General features: G+C 42.3%; 2 protein-coding genes across 4 annotated transcripts in view; one reads left to right on the top strand and one right to left on the bottom strand.

The window, feature by feature from the left end:
- Positions 1-10,505, top strand: part of LOC105559493 (putative glutamate synthase [NADPH]) — a 43,495-nt gene that overhangs the window by 10,082 nt on the left and 22,908 nt on the right. For 2 of the 3 annotated variants that reach the window (XM_012007827.1, XM_012007825.1), the window contains exon 1: positions 4,577-5,115. The exons of the other annotated variant lie outside the window; for it this stretch is intronic. The gene's annotated coding sequence lies outside the window, so the exon portion shown is untranslated. Of the gene's footprint in view, positions 1-4,576; positions 5,116-10,505 lie in introns of those variants that run through there. 3 annotated transcript variants of the gene reach the window in all.
- LOC105559492 (protein retinal degeneration B) overlaps positions 1-10,505 on the bottom strand; it is a 76,557-nt gene that overhangs the window by 53,907 nt on the left and 12,145 nt on the right. The gene's annotated exons all lie outside the window — the stretch shown is intronic.

The raw sequence follows: 10,505 nt of genomic DNA, 5'->3' as shown, positions 1-10,505 counted from the left end.
GGTTCAAATTTTTATCAGTGTAGCTCGGCCAAAAACTCGGAAGCAAAATCCAGTCTCGTAGAGTATAAAATGGTATAAAGGGGTTAACCTACTGGAATACTTGCCCTAGCTTCCACGCGGGCCTCCTTTTATACCCTACGAGACTGGATTTTGCTCCCGAGTTTTTGGCCGCCGCACCATGCGCGGCCTAGCGGCGGTCGGCGAACTATAGATGATGAAATTCTCTATTGCGCCCACTCCACTTTACTGAAATACTGTGATATCACTAACAAAAGAGTAAAATTCCATGTCGGACTGTAAATTTACTGTATAGAAGTAAAATTAAGAACATACATATATGAAATGTTATGGATGAACCGGAAGCTAATTTACAAATTATGTGATTAAAAATACCAGATTCAATTAATTTTACATAATATTCCTGTATGTTTAATGAAACCAAAGGGAAAAATACAAATTTTATGTAAAAACTCATGAAAATTTAGGCAAATTTACCAAGAAATAAGTAAAATTCCTTTGTAAATTCGCATTAATTTTTATCAGTGTAGTAATACTAGTAAAATTTTATTAGTAAAACAATTAGTAGTAAAATGTATGGTAAAATATGTTGGTACCATGTATTTTACTAGTAAAATGTATGGTAAAATTTCAAAAACTCATAAAATTCTTCGAAATACCGTGTTGTCCTACGATTACACGATTTTCAGGATCAATTTTAAGACAAAATTCTTTCCGCGTATGGCATTGGGTGCATTTTTGGGCAGTAGTGTAGACATTTATAGGCCTTGCCTTGCCAGGGCATTACAAAGATAAAATAAGATATAACAAGATAAATACAATAAAGTAATGCAGCTGGGCATTGAATACATGCTTTTGGTCAGCAGTTTATGTCTCGTTCTCTACAAAGGACTTTTGCCGCCGTGAATTCCAACGTATTTCCTCGAAAGCATGTACGCGCGCCTATAAGACTACACTGTAAATCTACGCTCACGCACATGAATCTCTTTTAAATCGTTCAGAGGTTCATTTCATCGCACTTATCACGTTGCATGCGATAACAAGCCCACGTTGACATACGAGGAATTAGTAGCGCACTCGTCGAACGAGTGCAAAGAAATTCCAGGAGTGATATTTCAGTAGCCGTAGACAGAATTAAGAAGCGTAGAGGCGGTCGTCTCTGATTACGGGTCAATAAATGACGTTATTTCGTACAGATGTGCGTATTGGTGAATGCAAAACGAGGCCGGACGGAAGAAGATAGAGACTGAAGGAGAGACGAGAAGAGGGACTCGCAGATGCGCGTCCCGTGCTCGCAACGTGCCTCTTTTACATATGTGACGCGACGTTATAACGAGCGAAACATATTACCCTGCGAGCCAAACCGTAGAAACTCGACAAAGGTTACATATATTGCACTCTGGAAAAAAAAAGACAGCTAAGCAATCTATTTTGAGGCCCACAATTTATACTAATCGAATTATTCGGATTGTTCGTAACTCTAATTTTACGAATTTTGCCCCGCGTAACTAAAAATCGCAATTAGCTATTCCATCTATATCCAAGATTTTTAAGTAATACAATTCTCTCAGTTGGTTCTGTCGATATTCAGTAACGCAAAGACAACTTTCACTTAAAAGGCACTAACCAAAATGTTAAGTTGCTTAGCTACAAAGGAAAACAGTCAAAATTTTTCCCAGAGTAGAGTCACGAGCAATCCAAATAATTCGATTGCTAATTGTGGGCCCCAAAATGGGTTGCTTAACTGTCTTTTTTTCCCAGAGCAGGCAGCACTCTCACAACTGAGCAGAGATATCGTTTCTGCGACTTTCCGCTCGCGAAGAGATACGTCGTTGAAGTTAGAAATTTTTCCGCTGTTGCCCCGCGAGTTCCTCGTTTGCGAAAGACCCTAGGAAAAATTGGACATCTCTTCCTTCTGAGATAAACGATCACACGGCATTTCGTAGACTGAAAACTAGCAGTACCGTAAACAGTTATAACGTGAAGCACCGAAACAACGTGCCCTGCGCGAGAAACCATAAGACAAAGTGCACTAGACGTCATGCACAAATTACCTCTTGACTATAAGTTGGCTCTGTAGGAGTTTCGTCTATTGTTAGTCCTAATGGAGTTTGACGGAACTCGCCTTCAGTGCCAATTGGAAATAAATGCTCAACTAATTTGTTATGTACACTTTGCGGCGCTGAGCCGGAATACAGGCAAAAGTTTTCAAACAATTTTTAAGCGTACAAATGTACCGTATTTACCGAAGTCGATAAGAAACCTTCAGTAACCCTTATTTACCTTCGTTTCCGTAAAATGCAACACCCGCCAGACGCTAGCAATCAATTACCGAACGTCGTTATTTAATATACTTTTTTATTATATATACACATTTTATCGCGTGTAGCACTGGGATCAAAATTATGGTGTACATACGTTACATTTATGACATCCTGGATACACTCAGAAGTATTCGCGGAATCTAACTGAAGGATCTAACTGAAGTGCTATGTGTCACGCTTTGTTGGCGGGACAAACAAGAAGAAGACAGGTGAAAATAAACTAGCGCGTTTGTTTCGAAGCGATGAATTCATCGCGGAACTTGGAAATAAAGCGTTTTGGAATTCGGATGATGCAATGTCGAGCGATATTGACTCCGAGGCGATCAACTCAAGAAAGGAGCGCGTTAGCATGCGGTGCACTCGAAAGTTCGGATTAACCGTGAAAACCGTTTTGCGCGTTTGAACCAAAGTATAGGCGTGTTCTCTATTGCTGCACTGGTGAACTGGTGCAATAAATTAGAGTAAGACAAGTATATTTTTCTCATTCCAGCCTAGTTCACCAGTGCAGCGATAGAAAACAAGACTTAGGATAGAGCTGTGTGTGACACGTTGTCAGTTTAAAGGAAGACCGGGGTAAAAAATTTCCAAGACGAAACGCCAAAAATCCGCCTCCCTACCTTAAAGGCTAATCTACAATGTGCTCTTTGCGTCTAGAAACATTCTACACTCAGTCCAAAAAAAAGCGGTACACCTAAAATTTGTCCAAGAATCACCAAATTTCGAATGACGATAACTACGCGAGTAATAATGATAGAAAAGTTCCTCAAAAATAGAAATTGAAGCTTGAAATCTCTACTTTAAGATCGATACATCAGAGTTTTGCGAGATAATTTTTTCCAAAATGGCTGATGACAAAACGAGAGCATACGAAATTGAAAAATTTTTGTCCGAGTTTGCGACGATCCATAGCGAGAGGCAAGTGTTGCAACTTAATGGGATAAAAAGCATGCGATAGTACAGAGTCGCCCCTTCAAAATGCTTTTTTACTCGTTTCGATAGGATGATGTTTCGCTTGTGAAATATGCGCATATAAAGTAAAAACCGGCTTTTTTATTCAAATGCGCATATCCCGGCGAAAAATCATCGTATCAAAACGAGTAAAGAAAGCACTTTGAAGGTGAGACTCTGCACTATCGTATGCTTCTTATCCCATTAAGTTACAACACTTGCCTCTCGCCATGGATCGTCGCAAACTCGGACAAAAATTTTTCAATTTCGCATGCTCTCGTTTTGTCATCCGCCATTTTGAAAACTTATCTCGCAAAACTCTGACGTATCGATTCTTAAAGTAGAAATTTCAATTTGTTTTTTTTTTAAAACCTTTCTATTATTATTACTCGCGTAATTATCGTCATTCGAAATTTGGTAATTTTTTGACAAATTTTAGGTGTACCGCTTTTTTTGGACTGAGTGTATTTTGTAGCCAATAAATCGTAAATTGCCGACTAATGTGTTAAGCGGTTCGACTTGCTAATATAAAACAAAATGTCTCTCGATGCAAAGAGCACATTGTAGATCAGGTTTAAAAGTCTTTTATCTGATTTTTCCTTTAACCGACAGTCAAACAGCCCCGCCCTGTCCTGTTCGGAAACGAGAAATGCCTCGAACGAGATCGTCCCAGGCACGACGTGACGCTCCAAAAAGGCTCGCTCACCTCGAGACTCGGAGCGGAACGCGCGGCGTGAGGAGCGCGCGAATGAATGAATAAATCGCACGCAATGCGCCGTTCTTATCGCATGCCTCGTGTAACGATTAATCGTTACAAAGTGCCGCTCTCGAAATTGCGCAGAATATACGCCGCGAAGCCAAACACCTCGGGTCAACCTGGAGGAAAAGAAGGAAGAGGCAAAGGAGAGAAACGCGCTTTCGTTTCTCCTCTTGAATGAAACGGCCTCGAGACGCCGTCGCAGAAGCGCGGAGCTTCTAGGAGCGATTTGCCTCGGAACTCGCCGGCGCGCCAAGAGACGGTGGCGTCGGAGACGCTCCGGGAGCCGGGAGGGCCAGGAGGGACGAAGCGCCGCATTGGCACGGAGGGAGTACGCGCCGGAGGAAGGGGTAGGGGTGGGGAGACGCGTCGCGCGTCGACGAGAGCGACGGGGTGAGGCGCCGAGCCGCGGGAGGACGAGAGACGGAGGGGTCTAGGGGCTAACATGAGGGGAGAGGGGGGAGGAGAAGAAGGGAAGGGAGAGCTTTTTCGGTTTGTAACGACATCCGAGCGCCGCCGTCTCAGTGCCCGTCCGACTCGCGATTCGTATGTACGTTCGGTTCTCGTGTTTCTTTCCCTCTTCTTTCGCTCTCTTTTTTTTTCTCTCTCCCTCCCCCTCTCTCTCTGTCTCTCGTGCGCGTTAGCCGATACAATCGAAGCCGAACGGTCTGAGAGGAGGCAGAAGAGTCGTTATTCAGGACTCGAGGCGCCCTTCTCCCTCCGCCAGGCAGCTCGCAGTGGTCCTCAGGATCGTACGTCCCCGCGTGATTGCCCTCGCGGGCCGATTGGTCGAGGATCGAGATCGATAACTCGGGCGAGAATCGAGTTGTCACAGTGCCGAGATCGCGGTAAATATCCCGCGGGACTTCCGACGGGACGTGTTCCTCACCCGAGCGAAGAGGGAACCTCTGTGCGGCGATCCGATTGCCGATAGACGACTGATCGAATTAGCGACAAGTGATAATCGCACGAGGAACCTGTCCCCGCGGCAGTGCTGATCGGCGAGAAGGAAGACGCGCGTACTCTCGGAGCGACCCGCCTGTGTCGACCTGCATCTAATTTCTGCCGGTAAGAGGGGACTGCACGCCACGTCGACTGCTGGAGCGAGGAAAGAAGTGCAAACGCCGGCCCGCGACGAAGCGCGCCGGGTTGTCCTTTCGAGGGAGCCTCGTTAAAATCTCATTGTTCAAGATTACATTTGACGCTCTTGAAAATTGTCCTTACAACTTTTTCCACCATCTTAAGTTGGCCCTAGCACAATATATTTGCGCAATATTGGGAAACAATGTAAACCTAGTGTTGCCAATATTGGTCTAATATTGCATCAGTATTAGACCAATATTGTTTTTACATGGTTAAATATTGGCCAATGCACTTCCAATGTAGATCTAATATCATATAATTATTATCGTGCAATATTTGCATTTATTTCGCAGCCAATATTGGCTTTACGTTGGACAATACCGGCCAATCCATTTCTAATGTAACCAACGTTGGACCAATGTTTAGGAACAATGCACTGTGCTACTCCCTGGTAGCACAATATATTGGCGCAATATTGGGAAATAATGTAAATCTAATATATTCCCAATATTGGTCCAATATTGTAAGATGGACGCCTTTTCTTGTTTAGCCAATGTGTCTATCTAGCAATATTGGTTCAATATTGTACCAATATTAGACCAATATTCTTATTACGCTGTTAAATATTGGTCAATGCACTTCCAATATAAATCTAATATTATGTAATTATTGTCGTGCAACATTTACATTTATTCCATGGCCAATATTGGCGTTACGTTGGACAATACCGGCCAATCCATTTCTAATGTAACCAACGTTGGACCAATGTTTAGGAACAATGCACTGTGCTACTGCCTGGTAGCACAATATATTGGCGCAATATTGGGAAATAATGTAAATCTAATATATTTCCAATATTGTAAGATGGATGCCTTTTCTTATTTAGCCAATTTAGTCTATCTAGCAATATTGGTTTAATATTGTACCAGTATTAGACCAATATTCTTATTACACTGTTAAATATTGGCCAATGCACTTCCAATATAAATCTAATATTATGTAATTATTGTCGTGCAACATTTACATTTATTCCATGGCCAATATTGGCGTTACGTTGGACAATATCGACCAATGCATTTCTAATGTAACAATTGGACCAATGTTTAGCCAATGCTGCTGCTGGGGGGGGGGGGGAGGGAATCTCAACATTACGCTTCTTTCCTGTTGCTACACTGGTGAACTGGTGCAATAAATTAGAGTAAGACAAGTATATATTTTCTCATTCCGGCTTACTGCACTAGTTCACCGGTGCAGGAACAGAAAACAAATCTATTTATTTACGTTCGAGTACTTTAACTTGTCGCGGAAACAGTCTCAGAAGGTAATAGCGTATCGAGGAGAGAAACTGTGCACTTAGGGAAAATGCACAATTTCGAGTTTGCTTGCGACGAAATCGACATATAGTTTTCGCGGACACCCTGTATGTAGGGACATGCGGCTCGCCAAGTGTCCAATGCTCCCATAAGTAAACCCAGTTCTGACGTATAACGTTCCTCCATAGTCCTTTTCTTTTCTTTTGACCTTCCCCTCTCTCTTTTGCGCCGCTTTGGTGAGAAACGGGTCTCGAAACACGAATGGACAGATTAAAACACGATGGACTTGTTACATGCATTTTTAGGCATTTTTGAGCCGCCACGTTTTCACTACCGTGACGGAATGCACGCGCGAGAGAAAGAGAGGGAGCGATAAGAAGAAGGTAATATTCTTTTTCAAGAATAGAGCAAAACAAATTATTCTTCTAAATGTGCGAAGCAACTTTTAGACACAACTAAAGAGAACCGCTTATGTACCAAGCTATTTCTTCGAATGATACACTCAATGTAATAACAAATCGGCAGACATTTTATTTTATTTCTTCGCGGTCGGGCGCTTCCGCGACGCCAAGTTTAAATGGCGTTCCGGCGCTCCGGAAAGAGCACACGAAAATAATAATTTGAAAACCATTTTAATAATCGCGCTTCGGCGAGACTTTGCGGTCTCTTCGTTAGAAATTAATTTATTAACCGTGATCGATGTTCGAAAGTGCTCCAGAACATTTCTCGATAACGATTCGTCGACAAATTCGTAGATCAAGAGACTAACAGCTATTTTTCTAGTATATCCCACTTCGTATCGCCGTATCCACTTATTTCTTATCGCGACGCATAAATACGGAGACGATTAACTCCATAGTTATCGCGTTTCATGCGGTAACAGTTTAATTCAGTGCCGCAGCGTAATTTCAACGATAACAGCGCGAACGCGAGGGTACGCTCTTCCTCTCCGGGCCCGAAATGACCGGAATAGCTCGAGGATAATTTTGGAACACCACCATCGTGGATTCCTGATCCTTACTAGCCCACTCGCGGTCTCGAGGGAACGCTTCGATCCCAAAATCCACGGGCCATTCTGCACGCGCTGTAACCGTGTTGGTCTTAATAACGAAATCAGGCTGGCATAATGATTCGTCGAAACGACCATCCAGTCTCGGAAAAAAACATCAGGACGAGCTCTAATCCCACTTTCAATTTAACGTCGCATTTTCATAAATATCAGTATAAAAGATCTATGCATCTCGCTCTCCTTTACGTTATCTTTCTAGTAGTATTATTAGTATTATCTCTTAATCGCCGAAAGATTGCGATTACGTTATCATTAGCTGTCTGTATACAGAGAGCACGTTTTCCGCTTATGTACATGACGCAGAAGCATGACGGAGGAGCGTGATGGGCGCGTTTTTCGACGAGGGAGAAACCGCTGAGGGCACTGTGGTGTACAGATTTGCGGCATTACTGAGCATTACTAGGCATTTTTTGGTGGCGATCGTGGCGCAGAGGATTGTGCGCTGGTCTGGTAATCCGAAGATCTGGGTTCAAAATCAAACAAAACATTGTTGGTTTTTCGTTCGATCGCCACATAGAGAAGTGGATATAGAGAGAGGTGTTATAAGAGGTTTGGGCACGTTCCTTCAGAAACGCCTTGTAACCCTAAGGGGAATCAATAAAATGTATCTACATTACTAGGCATTTTTTGGGCATCAGGCCTTGCTGGGGCATTATAAAGATAAAATAAGATAATAAGATGAAGTAATGCCCACTGGGCGTTTAGTGGGCATTGGTGTACACGCACCGGCATAAATGCTGTCCTTATCCTTGTGAGATGCACGCACACAACTACAGGGACTCTAGTTGTGTGCGTGCACCTCACAAGGATAGGGACAGCATTTATGCCGGTGCGTGTACATTCAAGATTTTGATCAGCGGTTCCCCCCTCGCTTTTCAACCTGAAACGTATTTTCAGAAGTACATGTGTAAATAGGTGGCGATAACTGTCGAAAGTCATCGACTTCCGTAATCCTCCTGCCGAGCCTCGAGCTTTCTGTTCCCCCGTAGGCCTTTTAAATTCTCCGCCGCCTCATCGATCCTCGGAAACGTCCAGCATCCTCCGAGGACGAGCCGCCAGGTCTTAGCCGGCGCTTCCAGACACACCCTGTATGTCGGATCGATCGATCCCTCGCTTCCTCCGCTGCTTCCTATCGCACGTGGTGTACTGCCGACAGAGGTGGTCAACCTTCGCGAGTTTGCCGGTCGTCGCTTTTTCCGCGGATTCCTTGGCGCGCTTTCAAGACGCGTGTTTAACGTTAAATGGGGACGTCGATCTGATTTCCGTTCTAGGCTTGGCATTGGGCGCGACACTTTCGTGTTGCACACGCGAGGTTACAGCAAGTCCTGCGAAATCCTGCACTGAAAAAAAAATCTGATAGATTCAACCAGTCGTCTGTTAGAAAATGGACGATTCAGAATCCCTTTAAGATTTACCAGAATTCCTTTAGGACTTACCAGAATTCCTTTAGGATTTACCATGAAAGATATTTCGTAACCAGAAGTTTCTTAGACTTCGCTACAAATCTGGTAAATCCTAAAGGAATTCTGATTCGTCCATTTTCTAACAGACGACTGGTTGAATCAATCAGATTTTTTTTTCAGTGTGCTGGTGCATTTTGCGACTCGACGAGTCGCGAGCTTGTAATCTACTTCTACCAGGGTTAGGTAGTGTTTAGTTAAAAAGATAAAAGTCAAGTTAAAAAGTTAAATAATTTTAACTTAATTTAGTTGCATTATAGACTGTTAACTTTTAATTTACCTCTCTCTTAGGCCCGGCTTTTCATTTTCTGGTTGATTGTTAACCAGAAGTTAGTCGAACTCTGTCTCTGTTTAGATAATAACAAAAAGAAAGATAGAGAGTCGACTAACTTGTGGTTAACAATTAACGAGAAGTTAGTCGACTCTGCATCTTTTTCTATGTTATTGATCTGAGAAGAGACAGAGGGTCGACCAACCTCTGGTTAACAATTAACCAGAAAATAAAAATAAAACGCCATAAACAATTAAAGGCGTCGCGAGACGCCGTGTGTCTGCCTACATTGGCAGTCTCTGTGTTTCAAAATTCACTGCCAGCTCTAAAATCTACTGTGTATGTGTACCGTAGATCTTCAGCTCTGGTAATAAATTTTGGAACACAGCCATTATATGGGGTTTTGATTCTCGAACTCGCGTGAAATTGTTTGCATATATTAAATATGTAATGTGAGTAATTGTTCAAGCCCTAGTCGCGAAATTTAATGCAATTTACGTGATCGTAAGTCTCTGAGATTTTATGTACAAATAAAACATTTAACTTTTAACTTTTTAATTTTTTATCATTAACTTAACTTTTGATTCAATTAATTGTATCACGGATTAACTTGTATCTTAACTAAGTTAAATTTTCAAGGCTGTTAACTTTAACTTAACTTAGTTTTAAAAAAAACGATAACTTACCCGATCCTGATTTCTACGTAATAGCCTACGCTTATCAGGAATTATCACAGTCATTTATATTCTGTTGCCGCAATGTTCTGTGTTTGCTGGGTACGTTGTACAAACACGAATTATTATGGTTTATTACTGAGAGATAAAAGAGGGAAACGTTCCGCTTTCTATTATCGGTCTAATTTCGATAAAACGAAAATCTACTTTCGTACGAGAACGGCCTCCTATATCTTTCAGTGAAAATGATTCGATGATGTAGGAAATTACTCTTCGTTTCACTGGCTCGAAAATATACTGCAGCGATGTATTTGCCTATCTCTATCTCGACCATTCCCTTTCCTTTTGCGTCTTATTTTAAAATGTACTATTAATCTGTCGGCAAATTTATGTTACTTATTTCTTAATCGGTTCGATAAGATTCGCCCGATAAGACTATATCTTAACGATCATAATATCCAGCTGAACTGACAAAGGGTTAAAAAAAACCGAATAGCGAAGGTCGGAGAAAAATAGAACACGTATGCCATTCTTTACCTAACGGTCAGGTTTCAATAAATGAAATCGGAGTTCTTGGGTGCGAGCCCG

This window comes from Vollenhovia emeryi, unplaced genomic scaffold (assembly GCF_000949405.1).
Source record: "Vollenhovia emeryi isolate VEMERY1.0 unplaced genomic scaffold, V.emery_V1.0 DF939267.1, whole genome shotgun sequence".
In the NCBI taxonomy this organism is placed as follows: domain Eukaryota; kingdom Metazoa; phylum Arthropoda; class Insecta; order Hymenoptera; family Formicidae; genus Vollenhovia; species Vollenhovia emeryi.
The sequence above is the reverse complement of the archived record's forward strand: the minus strand, read 5'-3'. Positions and strand labels throughout refer to the sequence as shown.